Raw genomic sequence first — 23,199 nt, 5'->3', positions numbered from 1 at the left:
TGTTGTCATTGGTTTAATGTCCTGAAAGCCAAAATCTTTCAATAGGGTAGCAACATATTTAGACTGATGGAGATACAGGGTGCCAGTGGTGTGATCACGAAGGACGTGAAGACCCAAAAAATATGTGAGGGGTCCAAGATCAGTAATTGCAAAGGCGGAGGCAAGCTCTTGTTTGGCAGAATTAATGACTGACAGACTAGAACCTATAACAGGAATGTCATCCACATATAATGCAACAAGTAAAAAAGAATTATCACGATGGTGTGTATAAATATTAGGTTCTGAAAGGAGATGAGTGTACCCGTGTTGAAGCATGAAGGTGTTGAAGTGCTGGAACCAAAGCCTGGGAGATTTCTTGAGGCCGTATAATGATCGTTGGAGCTTGCAGACATGATTTGGTTGCGTCGCTGAAGCGTAATAAGGAGGCTGCTCCATATAGATGTCTTCAGGAAGGTCACCATGGAGGAATGCAGTTTGTACATCGAGATGATGCATCTCGAGATCCAGCGCAGCAACCATGGCAAAAAGAGTGAGAATAGAGGCCATGTGCAAGACGGGTGAGAATGTGTCTGATGCCAGGAGGCATATTTCACGGTGGATTCCATGCCATGGTGGATTCCGTGAGGTTTTACAGTGGATTCCGTAAACTTTGATGACTGGGGCTCATACACAAAGTGGATTCTTTGTGCGAGAAGTTGATGGGGACGCCTATCCTTTTCGGGCGTTTCATTAATTTAGTGTGTACATGGGTGATTCCGCAAAATGCATATTAAATTAATAAACGTTTATGAGTTTAGAGTGCGCACTCGTAATAAATTAAGGTTAGGATTTATTTCTAACCAGTTGATTTATTTATGTAGCTGAAGACTGCTAGGTATTCACTTTTGTCGGTTTAATTGTATTATTTTACTAACGATTGTGAATGCTTCAGTTGATGTGTAGAGATAGCAACAGTGGCGGAGGAAAGCATTGGAGGATAGCGAGTATTCATTTTATGGATTATATTTTGATGGGCGCATACCTTAGGCAGGCGTTGGATATTTATTATTATTTTGTATGCGCATGGGCGCACGATTATGTTATTTCTATTTGGACATTGTATTGGGCGTGCCACACTCTTTGGGCATCGTCCATTAGCTTTATTCTTATTTTGTGTTAAAGCAAACTCAAAAGCTAAAAGCTTGCTATTTTGTAATTTGGGCTATTATTTGAGCTTGAAGATGAATAATACATAAAATACATGCTTTGTGGAGCGCTTACACAAGGCATGGGGGGAGATTGCACCCAATTGGTCTCTTGCTCTTGTCGTTCATGCTTTTTACCTTGTAATTTGGGAAAAAAGTAGAGTTCTATTGTTCTTGGGATCTTCCGGCATTCACTACGCGAGCGTACAGCATCTGATCTGCACACCAGTGGTATCAGAGCATAGCTGAGATCAAGAGCTTCCAATCGCTACCCATCTTGTGCGAAGGCAGAGCTCCTGGAACGATCGGGCTCTATGGTTAATCTCATCGCGAACGGTTGATACAGGCAGATTCCTGGCAATCAAGAACTCCTGTTTCTATCATCGGATCGCGAAGGATCGGTCTGCAGAGGCGGAGGACCACTCCTACATCTTCTTCATCAAGTCGTCAAGAATAGAGATAAGTTCTCTCTTAATCCCAACAGTTTAAAAGCTAATCAAGCTTTAAAAGCTTAAGAAGCTTAACTTAAGCTTAAAGAAGCTTAAAAATTAAGAATTTTTGTGGCCCCTCTGAGGATGTCAGCGCAAATTTCGCCGCGCTGAAAAAACGGCCCCTCCCCCCCCCCATGATTTCACGTTTTGAATAGTAAGCTAAAGCTTACTTACCAAAGCTCCAAGTTACATAAGTCTTACAATTCAGCAAGTACTGCAAGTCTGCAAAGTTCAGATTCAGCAAGTCTATCAAGTCAAAGTTCTGCAAGTTCCATAAAGCAACCAAGTTCTGCAAGTCTACAAACTCTGCAAGTCACATTAGTCTGGTACTCTGCAAGTCAGACAAGTCAACTAGAGTCAAAACTGACTTCTGTTCAAAACTCATAGAATGATTGTTCCTGCGCAGAAACTCCGAACTGCAAAGTTGTTCATTGGAAGGTACTCTACCCATACGCAGGTTTGCTGAAGCATTTTCAGCATACGAAGAAGGATAAAACACAGATTTTTCGAAGATTGTGAAAGCCACACCCAAAAATACATAAGCCTTGTATTCTCGAACTTGAGCTACGCTCATCCCGCTAACTTGATTTTGAGAGAGAAAGGTCTTTTGAGTTTTGCAGGATGACGGAACCACATATGGATGATTTAATGGCTAAAGGTGACCTACCTGAACCTACGATGGAGCAAAAGCTGGACTTAATCATGATGCAATTGGATGAAGAATGACGGGCTAGGCAAGCATTGCAAGTTTAATTGGAAAATTTACAAAGATCGTCTACCGACAAAGAAGAACCTCAATCTGAAGATCTTATCCGACGTACCATCGACGCGACTCTCGAAGCTCAAACCATTCGTAAGGAATCAAAGATAAGTAAAAGAAATTTCAAATTCCGTACTTTCAATGGCACTCGAGAGGGAAAAACTGTTCTTGCATTCATTAGTCAGTTTGACGACTACTTTCATGAGGAAACCTATGCAGAAAAAGATAAAATCAAGTGTGTCACTAATCATTTAGTGGATAGAGAATCTCTTTGGTGGACTGTAGTACGCAAGAGTATAGGTTGTCCCGCTACCTGGGAGAATTTCAAGAAGAAGTTTATGCAGAATTTCCTTCCTCCACAATTTCATGAGAAAGCTATTAAGCAATGGGATCTTCTTCAGCAACGGGATCGTGAGCCTATTCCTCAGTATACAGAGCATTTTTGGAATGCACTACTCCAGTTACGCATGCTTGAAGACGTACTTGAAGCGACACACAAGCGCAAGTACATGTCTGGACTCCTTCGGCATTACTACACTGAAGTTAACATGTTCAAGCCTGCTACTCTTGAAGACGCAATTTCATTAGCTCACGACACTGAAGACAAGCTGCGAGGTAGAGACAGACGTCCACAGCAATTCTAAGCCAATGGTAACTATGGATCTAAGCAATTCAACTCAAATTTTAGAAGATTTAATCAAGGTCGTTTCACTTCATCATCTTTTCGTAAAAATTGGGCAAAACCTCTTGCTTTACCATCCAATGTCAATCAAAATTCCAAGCCTATACCACAGTCAAATCCTAATGTACCTAGACTTCCTGTCATTGCAAACAATGTAACCAAAGCCAAACCTATAGTATGCTATAAATGCCACCAGCCTGGACATCTAGTAGCAAATTGCCATTCGAAGAAGCCACCTGCCCATATCAACTCCCTTGGAGCAATGAAAGATGAAGAACATGAAGATATGCCTGATTTCACAGAAGATGAGGACGACACTATTACTCCTTCAGATAATTTACCAGGTATGCCAACTCCACATTCTTTATTGACTATGAAATGTTTAGTGCATGGAAAGGAAAAGATTATTTTGCATGATGACGGTAGTACTCATGATTTTATTTCAGCAAAGCTAGTAAAGGAATTGAAATTTCAGACAGTACCTACGCATTATCGCATCAAAGCAGCATTCTTAGGCACTAGGTATAATGGTACACAGGAAGTGCATGATTTAGAAATTCAAATCGGTCAATACACTGAAAGAAGAAATTTTTTAGTTGTTCCATTACAGTCGAGTGACATTATTTTAGGTATGCCTTGGCGTCATCAGCATAACGCAGATATAGATTATTTCACGCATTCACTTAATATTCAATTTCAAGGAAAACCTATTACATTATATGGTATGCATGTATCTAATGCTTTTCCACTGCTTTCACATACTCAAGCTAAACGTGCATTACGCAAGAGTAGTAAATCTTATCTCATTTGGGTGAATGAACTGCAAGTTAAAGAAAATCATATGCACCCTAGGCATAAAGAATTTCTTGCACATTTTAAAGACTGTTTTGCCGAAGATCTACCACCTGGTTTACCTCCTTCACTTCCGGAAGACCATAAAATAGATTTGATTCCTGGTACACAAACACCTTGCAAAGCACCATATAGGCATAACCAGATAGAGAAAAAAGAAATTCAAAGTCAAGTTGAGGAATTACTAAATAGAGGATTGATTAGACCTAGTAGTTCTCCATTTGGTGCACCTGTTCTGTTAGTCAAGAAAAAGAATAATACCTATCGTATGTCTTCTCTTTTCTTCAATCAAAACTTCTTTATGATTGATGTCAGTCAAATGTGCAAAGGTGAAAAAAGAATCTACCGGTTCTTTCCAACCAATTATTCCTTGGATGCACTGCCATGCTATCTTCTAGCTAAGCTCGTTGTCACATAAAGCCTTTCAGGGTTTTCATGAACCGCTCCAAGAAGAACATCCATTGCGTATGGACAGGTCCAGCAATCTCCACTTCATCTACAAGATGCACAAAAAGGTGAATTTATATCATGAGCATACTGGTAGGCAGGTATTTCTCAAAGAGACAGACCGTCTTCACTGCTCCCCACCTTGCAGATTCAATAGAGGACGTCTTAATCTCTTTCTGTGAGATCCATTGCACTAAAGTTGACAACCTGTAAATCACCCCAGTGGAGTAAGGCATCCTGCGATCGTGATCGGTATCGCGATCGGTAGTACAAACTGCCACAAACGAGGAAGCATTATGAACAACGACTACACTCCAAATAGAAAAATATGTAGGCCACTTACAATCCATTCGTAATATAAACCTGACATATCTTATGCTAATCATAGGATTTTAGCCCTGATAATTGACCGTCTTTAGAAAATGCGAACCTGAGAGAACGCATCATACCCGTTGGAGTGCGGATAGACTTGACTATTTGCTTCACAATGCGCTCTTCTTTAGTGGATAAAATCCTAGGAGCGCGAGGTAGCTGCAAGCGACCATCAGGACTCGACTGCGACCAAAGCGCCTCCATCTTGCCTACCTCTTTCAAATCCATTCGTGCCCCTATAGTGTCTCTCTTTCCTGTGATGTGGTCCCATAACAAGCTGCCCATATTCTTGAAAATATGCATGGAATCCAACAAGTGGTTGATCTATAAGTGGGTCCAATATGGCAACTCGTAGAAAACTGAGAACCGTCGCATTCCGTTTGGATGTGACTCTGTGTGGACCATTTTCAGCTTGTGTTAGCTTTGGGAATTCATACGTCTTGGAGGTCGTCCAGGAAAACCTTCCTTGAGTTCATGACTCTCTAGCAAGAAAGCGGCGTGTCCTTGATATACCATCTTCTTCATGGTTCGTGACCTTCAGGAGTCTTACTATGGCCCACACAATGGACATGCATGATTACATGAGGAAACCAAACTTGTCCCAATACCTCTATCTAGTGAATACAAACTTGAACAAGCTATGATATATATTACTAATGATAACGGAAGACTACTTACCTGAGCACTCTCCGAATCCCGAAAAGTCATGCATGATCCACATGAGAATGGCTGGAATATTGACAGACCGTCGACCATCGCGCTTGCTCATATCTTGCACGGTGACCCCCCCCTCCAACAAACTCTTAAGCTTATCGACTAATGGACGAAGATACACGTCCATATTTTTGACTTTGTAGTGGCCGAGAATGAAGTAAGCTAAGGATGAGATGTCATTTCTTGGTAGAAAGCCATGGAGGGATATTGTAGTTGACAAGGACTATAGGCCACACACTGTAAGAAGTGGAGTGCAGATTGAATGGGTTCACACCATCCATAGCAAGACCCAGCCGAAGATTCCTTGGCTCTCTAGCAAAGCCTAGGAAGGTAGAGTCAATGTGGCTCCATGTGCGTGAATCCATTGATATTCATTGAACTCCATCTGTGGACCTATTATGCGCATGCCACATTGTCAGGCTTGCCATGCCGGACGTATGAAACATGTGGTTTATGCGGGGGATAAGCAAAAAGTGTCTAAGAACTTTTTAAGGGATGGTTTGCCCTTACAAGTCCTATCGATACATGTGAGCACCACACTTTGGACATGTCTCCATAGTCTCGTATTCTCCTCGAAACAGTATGCAATTATTAATACATGCATGGATGTTGTTGTAGTCCATGCCAACCTTTCGTAAAACATGACATGCATCATCACGAGACTCAGGCATGGTATTTGCAAGTGGTAATATATGATACTTCAGTAACGTTGAAAAAAATCATAAAATATCTTGAAAAAACACAAATTTTTTTTATGATAGTGCCAAAAAGATATCAACAAAGCGTACGTACAAGGTACCTGAACAACTCGGTCACACTCGCATCACTCCATTTTGCTTCCATACTTAGGAGTGCAAGCAGTGTCTATAAGGCGAGATACTTGGCACCCATCATATAATGGTATGGATGCTTCCTCTCTAAGCGGATTAGAAATCTCGGCATCCATAGCCATCAATGCATCAATCATTGCCTCCATCTCAGGCTCCAAGATTGTAGGTAAATCTGAAAGGCTACTTGTCTTCTCTAGTATTAACGGTATAGATTGGGTAGTACCTTCCAAGTGGTGGATTGGCTCAGGCACTCCATCCATCGCACGCCCACGAACTCTTTTAACTGGCCGCAAAGGGTGCACTCCTCCTTGGGATAAGACATTACCTTCCTAGATAGAAAATTTGCCAGCCACACCCAATGTTTTTGTATATGGTATTCAATTAGCTTGTGAATACAATGCATGATTGATATACAGTTTTCTTACCGTTTGCTCAAAATCTGAGATCGCTTGATCAATGATCTCAAATTGAAACTCGCGAAAGTGTTGTACGTATTCTATAGACAATCAATGTTTTCATCTAATTGCCAGCTTACATTGAGAGCAAGGACATGGGACACACTGATTAAGATACACCTCGTGATCTTGAATATCATGACCTTCATCATTTTCCATTTGGTCTACGTTATGACAAACAATTTGTTTTGGTATCTTTTTTCTTTCTTTCTTAAATTATTTGAGAAGGGATTTTTTCTCTTGTAACTTAACAAAATTAACGTATGTAAAGTCTTCACCCACTCACAAATTAACATATGTCGAATTGTTTCCCGTCTCGTGGTATTGCATTGGACCTGGCCACTACTCTCTCTTTGTTTTTTATCCATTCATTCTCTTCTGTCCTTCCATCTCTCTGTCTTTTTCTCTTTCTTTATTATGTTATATGTTTATTCACTCTCTCTCGTTTCTTCTTTCTTTTTCTCTTCCTCTCCCTCTCTTATTTCCTTTAATAAAACATCTCTCTCTCTCTCTCTACTACCAATTTCCTTTAACAAAACATCTCTCTCTCTCTACTACTACCACTACCACTATCACTACAATAAACAAGAAAAGAAGAAAAAACAATAAGAACCACTACTACTACTACAAAAACAAATAAGAAAACTAAACAAGAACCACTACTACTACTACTACTACTACTACAAAAACAAATAAGAAAACTAAACAACAAGAACCACTACTACTACTACTACTACTACTACAAAAACAAATAAGAAAACTAAACAACAATAAAAAAGAAAAGAAAAGAAAAACTACAACAATAACAACAACAACAACAACAACAAACAAGAAAACTACTACTACTACTACTACTACTACTACTACTACTACTACTACTACTACTACTACTACTACTACTACTACTACTACTACTACTACAACCACGACTACGACCACTACGACTACGACTACGACTACCACTATAATAAATAAGAAAAGAAGGGGAAAAAAAAACTACTACTACTACTACAAACAAGAAAAGAAGAAAAAACTACAACAACAACAACAACAACAACGTCAAACAAGAAAACTAAACAACAATAAACAAGAAAATAAAAAAAACTACTACTAATACATCAACAACAAACAAGAAAACTACCATTACTACTACTAGTACTACTACTATAACCACGACTATAACGACTACGACTATCACAACAACAACAAACAAGAAAAGAAGAAATTAAAGAACAACAACTACTACTATCACTATCACTACCACCACTACTACTACGACTACCACAACAATAAGAAATAAGAAAATAAGAAATTAAACAACAACAACTACAACTACTACTACCACTACCACAACAACAATAAACAAGAAAAAAAGAAATAAAACAACAACAACAATAACAACAACCTCTCCCTTCCTCTCTCTCTATCCCTCCCTTCCTCCCTGTCCCTCTCTTTCTCTCTTTTCCTATTATGTTTAAAGTTTTCTCCCTCTCTCTCTTATTCCTTGTTTTCTTTTCTCTCTTCCTCTCCCTCTCTCATTTCCTCTCTTTCTCTCTCTTTCAACAAAAACAAGTAAAAGAAAATGAGAAAAACCAAAAACAAAGCAAGAGGGAACAATGCGCTCAGTACAAAGGCTCGAGGATGGATTCGGCGGCTCCTCTTAGCAACAACGACTCCTCTTTTCCCTCCGTATACTTCCTCCCTCTGATTTGCAAATGGCGAAGGCGGCGGTGAGAAGCTTTCCTTCTTCCTCTTTCTCTCTTTCTCTCCCTCTCCCTCTCAAATGCAAGATGGATTTCGCTCTCCCTTTCGCTCTTTCTTTCGTTCGTTCGCGTAAAATAACGTGCTCAGGTTTCGGTCTGCGTTTTTTCGCCTAAGTACCATCGCTATTTGCATCGCATTTGATAGCAACGCCACTAATTTGCGTCAGAAAGTGTTGTCACTATGCCTCTGTAACCTTGTAGTGGGCCTACATATTTTATATTCATCTCTTCAAGCTAATGGTGTTTTAGACTAAGGTCTATGGTTGAATAAGTGAAACATAGCATCCAATGGACATGAACAAGGTATATGGTTGGATATGATGAAAGGGATAATAACCATATTGCACTGTTGTTGAAATTTAGAACCAAGTTGCACTATCAATATCCCTTGGGGAGATTAGTCACAAATATATAAGCGTATCACGTGGGTTCAAAAGAAGGGAGTTTTTTAATACCATTTTTACACATTTTTATATATATAGAAGTGCATCATATAAAGGGGTCATTTATAGATTGAATAAAAAAGAGGTGTGTTTTATTTCAAAGAAATTCATAGGTAATGATTTTTTAAATAGACCAACACATGTGATATAGAGAGTTTATATATAGTGAACCCCCCAAGCAACATCTACAACACATGCTTACTTGTATTAGTCCATACTAATCAACTATGTTGTTAGTTTCCCATGTAACATGTGCAATCTCTCCATACCTTTTGATGTACTTAGTTTTCTAAAATGCTATCTCTAAGAAGTTATGTAATTTATTGGCCCTCAATTATGGATCTTCTTGCATGCCCCTTGTAACTCTTAGTAGAGCAATGAACAATCCTTCATCAACCTGGCATCACTTGATCATAAAGGCATAAATTTTTTGTTGATATAATTTTTATTATGTATTACCATAGCATTGGTGCAGCGCACGCGCGCACACACACGCACAAGCACACACACATATGCACATGTCAACCAACCTATTTGAGTAATTAACTAATATTTGATTTACAGTTTACATGTAGATAAAAATAAAAGATGGACCATGTCAAGAGAGAAGGTTAGAGCACACTAATGCTTTTGTATCATGCTAGCTTAACTTCAATGAGTTTAGAAATAGTCTATTTTCAAGGGCACTATGAGTTGATTACAAACAAGTTCTTAATCGAACAGAAAATAAGGTGAGGGTATGTGTTATATAGACTCATCAACTTGACTAAACTTGCACAAGTCAACTCGACTTGTATCTATTGTGACTCTATTGCCAAGTTACATAAACTATGTGTGCTACAAGTTTTAAATGAGTGTAGAGAGCATATTTAGCCTTTTTTTATAATAAGAGATTTGGGAAAAAATCTATAGCATGCTTGATTTATTACTATATGTTTGATTCTATTTTCTAGCACAAACAACAACGGGCACAGAGAGAGAGAGAGAGAGAGAGAGAGAGAGAGAGAGAGAGAGAGAGAGAGAGAGAGAGAGAGAGAGAGAGAGAGAGAGAGAGAGAGAGAGAGAGAGAGAGAGAGAGAGAGAGAGAGAGAGAGATTGCATGTTTGTGTAGCATCCACTTGCACAAACCATTTCGGCAACAAGCATTAAGTGAATGCAAATAGCATCTTTAGTAATTTATTCGTAGAATGTGAGTTAGACAAATGATTCTAGAACATGTCTTCTTTCTTATTACATGTTTGATTCTATTTTTAAACACACACACACACAGATTCAATGAAATTGAATTTTCTAAATTTATTGAACTGAATAGTGTATTGTACATAAGCAATTTAAGATTAGGACCAAAGCACATAGTCAAATGGAGCAAAGGATGGCTTAAGAAGTTTAGTTGAGCCACTCATGACTTTTCTAAATTGTGCAATGTGGATGATAGGTTGCTTTTCCATTATTATATTTGAGCATGATTTTACACACAACTCAATGTGGCCTATAAGCTATGATTTGTATGAGGCTTAAATAGCCTTAGACTTTATACTCATGAAAGTCCTATGCAAGTTTGTCAATTACCTCTGCACTTTACTATACTTGTAAAGTCTAGCAAGTAAATGTAGCCACAAGGGACTATGGAGATTGTAAGTGATATATCCAAATTGGGTGGTATGTGGATCCTACACTTCACAACATTGCTGACTATGACAACGGCTCATTTTAGGAGAGCAATGATTTCTGAAAATGTTTAAAGTATGTTGTGGCTAGGAACCGTGAGCCACATCCCATATGTATATTGTTGAGATATCGAGCTCCACTCGTGATACGCCAGGGTGACCGTTGTGTATTTATGTCACCGACTTGTCAGTTGCAGACGCGGTTGGTACACCGCCCATGAATAATAGCTACATGATAGCTATCCTTATCTACTCTAGTTCGTGGCTCAGTTAGTATGCCACCTTAGTTAGTTGAGTTTGGTTTGAGACCCATATATAGGGTTCTTCTATTTCTTAGTACTTCAGTTCTTTTGGCTTACACAACTAAGAAGAGGAAAACTGTTTTCAGCCTCCACCCTTGTGTGTATTCCCCCATTGTGCAAGCAAGAAAGCTACAAGTGAGACTCCTTCCTTCTCTCCCACAATCTTGACATGGTATCAGAGCCTTGTTCGTAGTAAGGAGCTCAAGAAAGCAAGCCAAGCTCGCGGTGTTCTGGTAAGAGGAGCAGTGTTGCTTTCATTTTTCTATTTTGGGAGCAAATCTCTGCAGGTAGCACAGCCTTTAGCCCTTGGCGACCTTGTTTTTTTTAATTTGAGGCCATTTCGGTGCCTGTTTTGGAGGCAGAAGTTTTCTGCCTGCACTCAGGAAAAGGCCCAGTTTTATGATGTGCAGCCACTGTTCTACACGTCGGTGAAAAGTTACTGTAGAAATTGCATCATATGCTTGTGCGCAGAGACATTGGGAGTTACAGAATCATCCCTGTTGCCTGTTGATGCAAAATCGTCACTAGGAAGTGACTGTGTGGTCAAATACCACTTTCATTAGTTTTGCAGATTAGCCCTTGTGAGGCTGAAGCTGTGTTTTTTGCAGTGACAAATTTTTTTGCAGTGTTCTGTAATGGCATCTGATTCTCTTTCACAGATTGTATTGAAAAGCTTGACAAGAACAACTTCCAAGCATGGAAGTTCAGAATGACGAATTTCCTTATGGGAAAAGGATATTGGGAATTTCTTGCAGGAAATGAAGAACCAGTTCTTCCTGATGTTCCCAATCAACAGCAAATGCAGGCATTTAAAGCATGGCATGAGAGAGCCAGGAAAGTTATGTACTGGCTATCTATCAGTATTTCAGACTCTATGATTGTGCATATTCAGGATGCAAGTACGCCAAAAGAGGCATGGGATACTTTGTCAAAAATGTATAGCACAAATACTCAAGCCAGGAAAATGCAGCTCAAGCAAGAGTTGCATAATGTGCAAAGAGAAAGTATGAGCATCAATGACTACCACATGAAGGTGAAGAAGATTGCAGATGCACTTGCTTCCATTGGGTCGCCAGTGGAAGATGATGATTTAGTCTCAGTGACCTTGAATGGTCTAGGAAAGGATTATGCACAGTTTCGGACATCCATTTCCGTCCGTGAAAGATTTCCTGATTTTGAGGAGTTGATTGCTCTTCTAATTTCTGAGGAGCAGAGAAATGGTGGTGCATCTTCTTCAGGAGGAACTTCAAAAGAAACTGTCTTCTACTCAAATGCTGGAAGAGGTAGAGGCAGAGGTAGAGGAGGCCGATTTGGAGGCCGTGGTAGAAATCAGAATATGCAGCAAACTCAAGAAAACCAGTCCTATGGAGGAGGATGTGGTAACTCTAGAGGCAGGGGGAGCCAAAGAGGTCGTGGTGGATGGCAAAGAGGCCAAAATGCAAACAGTAATGTTGAATGCTACTACTGTGGTAAAATGGGTCATATGGCTAAAGACTGCTATAAAAAGCAGAATGACATCATGAATGGAAAACTGCAACAAGGGAATTATGCATCTTCTAGTAGATAGGGTGATGACAGAAATGAGCATTTGTTTATGGTGCAGCACATGAATAATTCTGTGACAAGTGCAGAAGAAAGCAACGATGTATGGTATGTTGACTCAGGTGCATCAAACCACATGACAGGTCATGCAGAATGGATGGAGGATGCAAGGAAAATGGAAAAACCAGGATTTGTGGAGACTGGTGATGATACTGCACATCCTATTGTGCAGATTGGAAAAATTCCTTTGTCTATGCAGGATGGGAAAAAGAAATACTTGTCCGATGTATTTCATGTCTCGAATATCACCAAGAATCTAGTTTTTGTTAGTCAAATGGTTGAACAGGGCTTGCAGGTCAGATTTAATCCTCATGGATGCTTTGTTGAGGATATGAAAAATAAAGGTCGCTTGATAGCAAAAGGAAAGAAGAAGGGCAGAATGTTTACATTGGATGCAGACATGTCTGAATTGAGTGCAGCAATGTTTGCACATGGGACCGGTGTAGTTGCAGATATTGATATCTGGCATAAACGCATTGGTCATGTTAATGTACAACGACTTAAATCAATGCAGGCCCAAAATATTGTTGCAGGATTGTCCAAATTCAAGGTTGCAGAAATGCATAAGGTATGTGAAGCCTGTCAGTTTGGAAAACAGGCAAGGAAACCATTTCCTAGACATGTTCAAGAGAGTGAGAAGCCATTGGAATTAATCCACTCTGATGTGTGGACTACTAAAGCTGCATCTCTTGGAGGCTGTCATTATTTTGTCACTTTTATTGATGACTATAGCAGAAAAGTTTGGGTGTATTTTATGAAAAAGAAAAGTGAAGTTTTTGGGTATTTCAAAACTCCTAAAGCTATGATTGAAAAAGAAACAGGCCTGCAGATAAAATGCCTAAGGTCAGATGGAGGGGGAGAGTACCTCTCAAATGAGTTTGCAAGGTTCCTGCAGGAGCATGGCATAAAGCAGCAATATTCATGCAGTTATACCCCACAACAAAATGGAATTGCAGAAAGGAAAAACAGGCATATTGGAGAGGTATCTCGTGCCATGCTCAATGAAAAAGACTTGCCAGATTTTTATTGGGCTGAAGCAATTGCTACAGTAGTCTACATAATGAACAGGACTCCCACTGCAGCAATACATGGAATGACTCCAGAGGAGAGGTATACTGGTAGGAAACCAGATATTTCTCATTTGAAAATTTTTGGTTGCATTACCTATGTACATGTGCCAGATGAGTTGAGATCCAAGTTGGATCCAAAAGTTGAGAAGTGCATCTTTATTGGTTACTCTCTGCAGCAAAAAGGGTGGAGATGCTATAACCCTTCTACTCGTAAGTTTACAGTGAGCAGAGATGTTATTTTTGATGAGATGAGTAGCTGGTATAAACCAGTAAATGTGATTGATGATGTAGATGCACAAAATGGTAATGCTGCATAGAATTCACAGCAGCAGTCACAAAATATTAGTGGACCTGGAGCGTCTTCTAGCAGTGGTTCACATTCTTCGCCATGGACAGGCAGATTGAGATCAGGAGAATCTTCTCAAAGCAATGCAGATAGTGGTATGCAGGTATCACGAAAAGAAAAAGAAAAGGTTGATCAGCCCATGTTTGATGTGAATGCAGGTCACTCTTATGTGGATGGTGAATCCAGTGGTTCAGAACAGAGCATTGATGATGAGTTGGGTATCCCCTCTATTGTTACACCTGGAGTAAGGAAGACCAGGGATGTTTTGAGAGCACCTGGAAGTGAGCCTACTTTGCGTAGGTCTACCAGAGCTAGGTATCCTGTGGATAGGCTGAAATATGATGGATTTACAGCCATCCACTATGCATATATGGTCAAAGTGGTACAGGAACCAGAACCCACTTCTTTTGAGCAAGCCATGGGAAAAGAAAAATGGGAGAAAGCTATGGATGAAGAAATGGATGCCTTGGAAGCAAATGCTACATGGGAATTGGTACCTTTGCCTAAAGGTAAGAATGCAATTGGCTGTAAGTGGGTTTATAAGGTGAAGCACAATGCAGATGGTTCTGTGAACAGATACAAGGCAAGATTAGTAGTCAAGGGGTATGCACAAACATATGGCATTAACTATGAAGAAACATTCAGTCCGGTTGCAAGGATGGCAACCATAAGAGCAGTCATTGCTATGGCTGCATCAAAGGGATGGTCTTTACATTAGATGGATGTAAAGAATGCCTTCTTGCATGGTGATTTGCAAGAAGAGGTCTATATGGAGCAGCCACCAGGTTATGTGCATGCTGTTCATCCTGAGTTTGTTTGCAGGTTGAAGAAAGCCTTGTATGGCTTGAAGCAAGCACCTAGAGCATGGTCTGACAAGATAGGACAGCATCTTGTCACTATTGGCTTTTAGATTTCCAAGGCAGATTTATCACTTTATGTGAGAAAAACAGAGAAAGGTATAATGCTACTTGTCATTTATGTTGATGATTTGATTATGACAGGTGACAGTGATGAAGATATCCTTCATGTGAAAATGCTATTGAAGTAGAAGTTTGAGATGAAGGATTTGGGAGAGCTGCGTTATTTCTTGGGCATTGAGGTGATTAGATCACCAAGTGGGATACAGCTCTTGCAGAGGCCGTATGGATTGGACATGCTGTCCAAATATGGGATGACAGGCTGTAAGCCTATTTCAGTTCCTTTGGAGCAGAATGTGAAGCTGAGCACAGATGCAGGTGAGCTTCTAGAAGACCCTACTATGTACAGACGCATAGTAGGAAGTTTGATTTATATGACTATTACCAGGCCAGATTTGAGCTATGCTGTTGGATTGGTAAGTCAGTTTATGCAGGCTCCAAGGAAACCACATTTGGATGCAGCTAGACGCATACTCAGGTATGTGAAGTCCACATTGCAGTACGGACTATTTTATGAGACTGGGGTTCAGATACAGTTGCATGGATACACTGATGCTGATTGGGCTGGTAGTATTTCTGATAGACGATCTACCAGTGGATATGTGTTCTCTTTTGGGAGTGCTGCAGTCACTTGGAGCAGCAAGAAACAGCCTACAGTTGCCTTGTCGAGCACAGAGGCTGAGTATAGGGGTGCAGCAATGGCTGCATGTGAGGTAGCTTGGTTGCATAAGCTACTTTATGATATGCATCAGTCTACAGATGGGCCAGTTGTCATTTATTGTGACAACATGAGTAGTATACACTTGGCAAATAACCTACTCTATCATGCTAGAACAAAGCACATTGAGGTGCATTATCACTATGTGCGAGAGAGGGTTTTACTAGGTCTTATTGATCTAGTTTATGTCAGCATAGAGGATCAGGTAGCTGACATATTCACGAAGGCATTGGGCGCAGAGAAGCTGCGCAAGTCCAGAGACCTGCTTGGTGTGCAGGAATTGGGATTGAGCTCAAGGGGGAGTGTTGAGATATCGAGCTCCACTCGTGATACGCCAGGGTGACCGTTGTGTATTTATGTCACCGACTTGTCAGTTGTGCAGACGCGGTTGGTACACCGCCCATGAATAATAGCTACATGATAGCTATCCTTATCTACTCTAGTTCGTGGCTCAGTTAGTATGCCACCTTAGTTAGTTGAGTTTGGTTTGAGACCCATATATAGGGTTCTTCTATTTCTTAGTACTTGAGTTCTTTTGGCTTACACAACTAAGAAGAGGAAAACTGTTTTCAGCCTCCACCCTTGTGTGTATTCCCCCATTGTGCAAGCAAGAAAGCTACAAGTGAGACTCCTTCCTTCTCTCCCACAATCTTGACATATATTAGTTAGTGTATTTGTGGAAATTCCTTTTTTCCCAAGTTAAAGTCACTAGGGTAAGAGCCCCACCACACACAAGTACATATACTTGAAGTGGTGAGACTTAACAAACAAGTTGACGTGCCACTTGATTCAGAATATTTAACTATATTTAAGGATTCAATGTGCTAATGGAGGAGAGAGAAGATCTATTTGTAGGGAGAGAATGGCCACATTGCCCATGAAAGCATTGCTTTTGGTGGTGAATCGAGTATTTTTTATGGTACTTGGTTTACCATATGAAGTTCGTTTTTACCAATGATGAGGTTAGGTATAATCAATATCTTCTTGCCACATGAGCTATTTTTTGAGCTTTGTTGACTCTCCAAGTCAATTGACATGTACATGTTTTGGCTCTATGTGGGCCAACTAATGAAAAATGCTTTTTTAAGGTTTTTTTTTGGGGGGGCAGGGGGTGTTTCTAATTTTAGATTGCTTTTGAGATTTGAATAAAGGACATCGAGAGAAATTGAATGAGTCTAAGTCTATATATTGAATTTATTATTATTAGAATCTCTTACTCAATTTAAAAGATCTTTCATCTTGAACTCACTATGTAGAGCCTCCTTTGTTTTAGAAATCTTTTGTTCATATCCCTAGAAAGAGGAGATTATCCATGGACCACCTATACCTACTGCAATGAGCTAGTAATGTTACACTCTTTAGTAGATCAATGAGTAACACCTAATCAAAATTCTCAGCATCTTCCCTTCTTTTATTACCCTTACAAGTTTCACGATTGGCCCTTGTCCCCTAGTACCTCTTCACAAGCCTGGTTACTTTACTGCGCGGACATAGTGACAGCTAATGTGAAGATAGGTCGAGTAAAAACAAACATTGTGACAGCCTACAGGCTACGGCCGTCGTTACGACCAGCTCAATAGATAAGTCACAAAAAGAAAGCATTGAGGTTGACTTGTTCAAAGCAAGGCTCGTGCGCGTTTGTCTCCCTCTGCAGTGAGTCTGCACAAAACGACTCTATTCTCTAGCTCTCTCTCTCTCTCTCTCTCTCTCTCTCTGTGTATGTACACCATCCTTTGGCACTGAAACATTTCAGAGAAATGCCGCAGGGGGATTCGAGCACAGGAAAGAATCAACAACTGTTCGAGCAGCTTGCGTTGGGGGCCTACGACTATCTCTCCCCTTGGCCGATATGGTGAGCACTAGACCTAAGCATCAGCAATAATGCTCTATTTACTCTCTCTCTTTCTCTCTCTCAAACACAGGCCAGAAAGGAGGCCACACTGACTGTGACTAGCAGATCTTTGTGAATTGTAGAGCTCAAGACACGCACTGGTTATCTAATTACTCTCTCTCTCTCACTGGGGCTTGAATATCCATGGCTGCTCTCCTTTGCAGGACCGAGCCAACGCACAGGAGGGCAATAATGGCGTCGCTGGTGAAGGGGGTGTACAGAATGGAGAATGACAGGCTGGCAGGTCTGTGGGAATACAAGCAGATTAATAGGCTGGAGGATGGATATGGAGGGGAATCAGCGGGACGGTGGTGGTCGTGCAGGCGGGCGGAGGACCTGGAGACGATGAAGAGGAAGACGCTGGTGTGGTGGGAGACGTTCCATTACGAGATGGTGAGGCCTATCGCGGATCAGGACGGGAGGCTGTTCGGGGCGGTGTACTGGAGCCGCCTGCATCACAACCGCGGCCACATGGGCGCTCCGCAGCTGGTGGTGGCCTTCCGTGGCACCCTTTCCTGCAGAGAAGACTTCATCGCCGACCTCCACATCCTCTTCCACCATTTGAGAGCCCACAGCAGGTACTTGCTTGCTAGAGGACGCCACGGCGCCTCTCTCTCTCTCTCTCTCTCTCTCTCTCTCTCTCTCTGCGCACGCCGGCGTCTCGGTCCACATCCACATAAGACGAGTTTTAGACATTTCGCATACGTAATTGGGGAGTGGGGACTTGTTGCATTGACCACAGACGACATTGCAACTCCCTTCTCTGCCAATTTCGTCGCAATGGGGAAACTGACAGACCTAAGGCTGTTGCAGTGGAAGTGTTGGAGACTCGGAGGTGCTGCAGTCCGGTTGTGGTAGACGTGGGGTGTGCAAATGTAACGCCGCCATCGTCGCCCTATCTCTCCGCAGTACGAATCCCGCACAAGTCATGGTCCTCAGGCTATCACGTACCGTGTCGCGTCTTGAAAAGCCAACTCACGAGTAGTGTTCACGAAAAACCATTTCATGTAAAGTAAATTGCAAATTTAAAAAATATATTTTAAAATTGAAAGAAGAAGGTTTAAAGCGTCAAACTCTTAAGAACTTTTAGTTGTGAAAATGGCAAATATATGTAATTTGATTCAAAGTTCTCTATAAAATTTTGAGTTAGAGGTTTTTGTATCAGCTCTACCAAAAATGTTTTTCGTGTACACTGCTCATGAGATATGCAATGTCGATGCCTTCGCATCACTTCTCATGCTTTCCAGATGGCACCATGTCACAAGGCCTTGATGCCTTAAGTATCCCTCCCATGCCACGGCTTGCACATAGCATGAAGGTCAGATCTGTCTAACTCGTGCATTGATATAATTGGTGCTTGGAGTTGCCAATTCACGTCATGAGACCATCCCACACTTACTAGGTTCCACCTAGAATCATCCTCGACCACGTCGCCATGGAGGCATCATGGGTCGTATCCCACCTCTCCTCATAAGTCTCAACTCCTACGAGTCTTCTTGACAAGAACTTGAATTAGGGCCCCAAATTACTCTGGTTACATAGAGAATTTTTTTAGGCGGAGAAGCAAAATAATGGTTGCTCCATGTCACATGGTGCCCTAGAGGAAGGGGGGTAACATGGGGTTTCCTAACCCTCACACTCCATTTTCTCATACTTACCTCACTCCCTCACACTAGAGTATCAAGTCATGCTTGAAGCACATTGATAGCTCAGTCCTCACCCACGAGAGTAACTGGTAAAGTAATGTGTAAAATGTAGCCTGATGAGCATGAGATGTGGCTATGTAGAAAACCAGCCAATAGTCATAGACATTGAGTGGACCACAAGAGTCTCATAGTCATAGTTTTGTTGATAGACCTTGGAGTGATAGATCGAGGTCATAGGTTACCTCACCAAGCACATCACAAATGTCAAGAATAGGTAAAGAGAAGGTTGGGGACTCACGTATTATGATAGATATATCCTCAAGTTTCTCTCATGTTGATGTTGGTTTAGGTGGCTTTGAGCAGAGCTTGGATGAGGAGTTTAGGATTTCATCTATTAAAACACGTGGTATACGAAAGACACAAGAGGATACTAAAGCACTTGGTAGTGATCCAAGTCCACACAAGTCAAGTAGAGTAAGAAAGCCAATGCAATGATTCATAAACAATAGCTATGTAGCTCATCACTGTGCACATTTGAGAGAGGTGTTAGAGCATGCTCAAGATGGATTCCAAAATATAGGAGTAGTCTACTAGGCTAGATAGCTATGTGCTAATAGAGGGAGTATTATAGACTCTTCTAGGCAAAGTGAATATTGGAGAATATACCATATAAGCTGAATAGTAGTGAAGGAAGCAAAATGTAGTCCTTTGAAGTTGTGGATGATGATGATGATGATGATTATCTCTAGGGGTAACATTAGCAAAAATGAAGTTGTGTGCTAATGAAAGGACCTATAACAAAAAAAGAGAGTAAATGTTTAGTAGTTGGAAAAGTATTTAGGAAGGTCTTTAAAGGAAGTGGTAGTGAAAATGAAATTGTATTCTATTGGTAGTACCTATAACTATAGCAAAAAACCAAATTTTGACTAGTTATAAAAGGCTCTCCATTGATAGCAATATCATCCCAAAGGATGGGATGGATCAATAGTAGGTTTAGATGGGATGTGTAGAAAGCTAATGGCTAAAGGCTAAAATGTGGAATGAATCAAGTCTTGGATAAAGGAAAACAAGCAACTAACTTGGTGCATTTGTCTTACTATTTTTTAAAAAGTGATTTATTTTTTGTAATTAGCATTAAATTATTTTTAAGATTGCTTTAAGGAAAACTAATTAGGATTTAATATAACGTATTTAATGATTAGAGAAAATTGTAATATTAGTGGATCAGTAATGGCCTTATACCACATATCTTTTAAATGGATATGATCTGTATAGTTTGAATACTACGAATTTGCCTTAGTCACAAGAAGTTAGAGAGTTAGAGTGAATTTTCCACTCATGAATCCTATTTGTCATCAATGGGATATCCTTGTACCAAATATGTTTTAAATGGATGTTTGCATAGTTTAAATCTGCTCCAAGTTGCCTTAGTTCACAATAACTTTCTATTCATGAATCACAATTGATCAAACTCCAACCACACAATAAGCATTGCAATGATGATACCACCCATTCTTAGCTTTTTACAATGGAGCACAATGAGCATAGGTTCCCTTATTTGGACTTAAGGAGGTTAGAGATGGGTGCATTATGGTCAACAAGGCTTGCATAATATCTTATATATTGCAAATGCTTTCCAATTTCATGAGGGTTTTAGTGTATTAAGCTCACAATATTAATGACTAAGATGATAGGTGAGTTCTATTCAAGTGGTTCAATTATCACATCTTAGATTCTTGCTTAAAATTAATTAACACTCCTTATATGGTGATAGCACACCCCTTTTCATAAGTTCTTGTACGGTGATGGTGGGGGGAAGAAATACTTGTTGTCACCGTGTATGACATGGTGACAATGGGGTTAATGCACCTCCACTCCCCCTACAATCACCTTGTGCAATCAAGCTCTGATGTACCTATCTCGGTCCTTGGTCTACCTCGAAATCTATTCAATACAGACTATTAATAGGGTGCCTAGTCTCATCACAAGCAACGAATTGGTGTATTTGGTTTATATGAGATGCCATTTAAAGAAGGTCCCAATTTCTAATGTTAGCACTCTCTAAAAATGAGCTATGGTTTTGCAAATGAATGGCAAGAGTCACCATCCAAAATTGGATAGGGTTCCTCTACTGCAAAACCAAGTGCAAATGGTAACCTTACGTGTGGATTAGATGTGGCAAGCATCCCTCTTTTTGACAAATGGGGTGTCTCTGTTTTAATGTAGCCAACTTTATGAATTGTCGATTATGAGGGAGCTATCCTCTAACTCGCCTATTATGCTTGGGGACAAAACACATGCATGGAGGAACTTGTGGTTCTTGTTCTCCATTGCAACACGTTAATTATGAGATAGCTTTCTTGCAGGATTTGGTGACCTTCGACATGGGAACATTCGTGTTTACTCTCCTCTCCATTTACTAGGATGAATTTGAAGCATGTGTTCATCTTACTTTGCTTGACCCTTTTAAGGGATCACATAGGTAGCACATTTGAGGGTTTTCTGTCGTAAATAACCTTGTACTTTTAGAGGGTATAGAGTACCTTGTTACACTCTTCTTCACTTTGCTATTCATTATGTTGCTACAAGGGGCATAGAGTAAATGCTTTTGGATGTGTCACCTTATTGGCCGCCTTGCAATGTTCTTTCCTCGTGATTACAAAATCATTTCAATGCATGTGAAAACTAATTTAGACTGAAATTAAATGATAGAAGGGCTCTTTGGTTGGCTATGTTGCAGGTACCGTACAGGAGTGCTGGTAGTGAGGGAGGAACTCTACAAGCTTGGATGCTACGGGGGAGTGATGGCGATAGCGGGGCATTCGAAAGGTGCAGCACTAGGGCTACTGATAGGGAGGGAGCTGGCGGAGGAAGACACGTTTCTGGAGGCGCATTTGTTCAACCCACCGCATCCGACGGTGGAAAGCGACTGGGGGCGAGTGGGCTCGGCGATATCGATGGCAGTGAACGTGGTGCACAATGCGGTGGCGAACGGGCTAGCGCACATGCTGGAGAGCGACGGGGCGAGGTGGGAGGAGAGGGACTCGTTCTACCGCATCAGGCCGTGGCTGCCGCACCTGTACGTCAATGCGAATGACCCGGTGTGCCAAGCCTACATCGGGTACTTCGAGGCGAACCGCCACCTGTCGGAGCTGTGGGTTCGGCTTTGCACTGAGCGCCACACCCCGCTCCATCCATTCCATCCTCCGGAGCTTCCTCTTAGGCTCGAATTCAAACTGCCGCTCGTATCACCTCATCCCCTCCGCCTACCTCCACGTCCACGTGCCTCCGCCCTCCACTTCTTCCTTCCGATCCAATCACGAAATCAATCAATGGCTCTCCCTCCACCTTCGCCTCTCCCCCCTGACCCTCCAATTCGATAGCTTCAACGATTACATGGCTCGGGTCTGTTGAACAACAGGGAATTCTTGTCTTCAGACGTACACCACTCCAAAAGCACGCATTTGTATAAACTATTCTACAGTTCAATCTCCTCACAAGTCACTTGAGCACAAACTAAAGAATGAATGATAGACACTTGTGGTTCTCTCAACACTTCATTATCCCCTTATGTTCTACCCCAATTTCAAAAAACCCTCATTTGTGTCAAACACTTGAGTTATGGTTTCATCCCAATTTCGTACAATACCCAAAACTTATAACCTCTCCCTAACCAATGTTATTTTGGAGTTATAGAACCCCCCTAGTCTTTTCTTCATTAGAATCTACTCCATACATTCATATTTCACATCATTTTTTAGTGATTACTTATAAATGCTCATGGTTCTTTAAAGAGTTCAAAGTAATATCTGCTATAACTTATGTTTTCCTTAAAGTCGAATATGGTTCAAAAAGGACATGTGAGACAAAATGTGTTGATTATAATTGTTCTACTAAAATTGAAAATATGCAAACATACAAAATTAGTTATATATAATAGAGTATTAGAAACAAATAGTGGATCCTTGGATTTACGAATTTCTCAAACACACATGGCCCATAAATGAAGCACATTATGTGCGTGTGTTTATGTTACTATGATTTATA

General features: G+C 40.8%; 1 pseudogene across 1 annotated transcript; it reads left to right on the top strand.

Annotated features, from left to right (window-relative positions):
* Window positions 1–17,241: 17,241 nt before the first annotated feature.
* LOC148037175 (GDSL esterase/lipase At4g10955-like) lies at window positions 17,242–22,933 on the top strand (annotated as a pseudogene). The gene is made up of 3 exons (XR_015690595.1): window positions 17,242–17,467; window positions 17,671–18,084; window positions 21,893–22,933. The product of XR_015690595.1 is annotated as a GDSL esterase/lipase At4g10955-like (transcript).
* The last annotated feature ends 266 nt before the right edge of the window (window positions 22,934–23,199 follow it).

Source organism: Lygodium microphyllum, chromosome 4, assembly GCF_053477565.2.
Source record: "Lygodium microphyllum isolate KBCC chromosome 4, Lygodium_microphyllum_v1.1.10, whole genome shotgun sequence".
NCBI lineage: Eukaryota > Viridiplantae > Streptophyta > Polypodiopsida > Schizaeales > Lygodiaceae > Lygodium > Lygodium microphyllum.
This window is presented reverse-complemented; position numbering and strand designations above follow the sequence as displayed.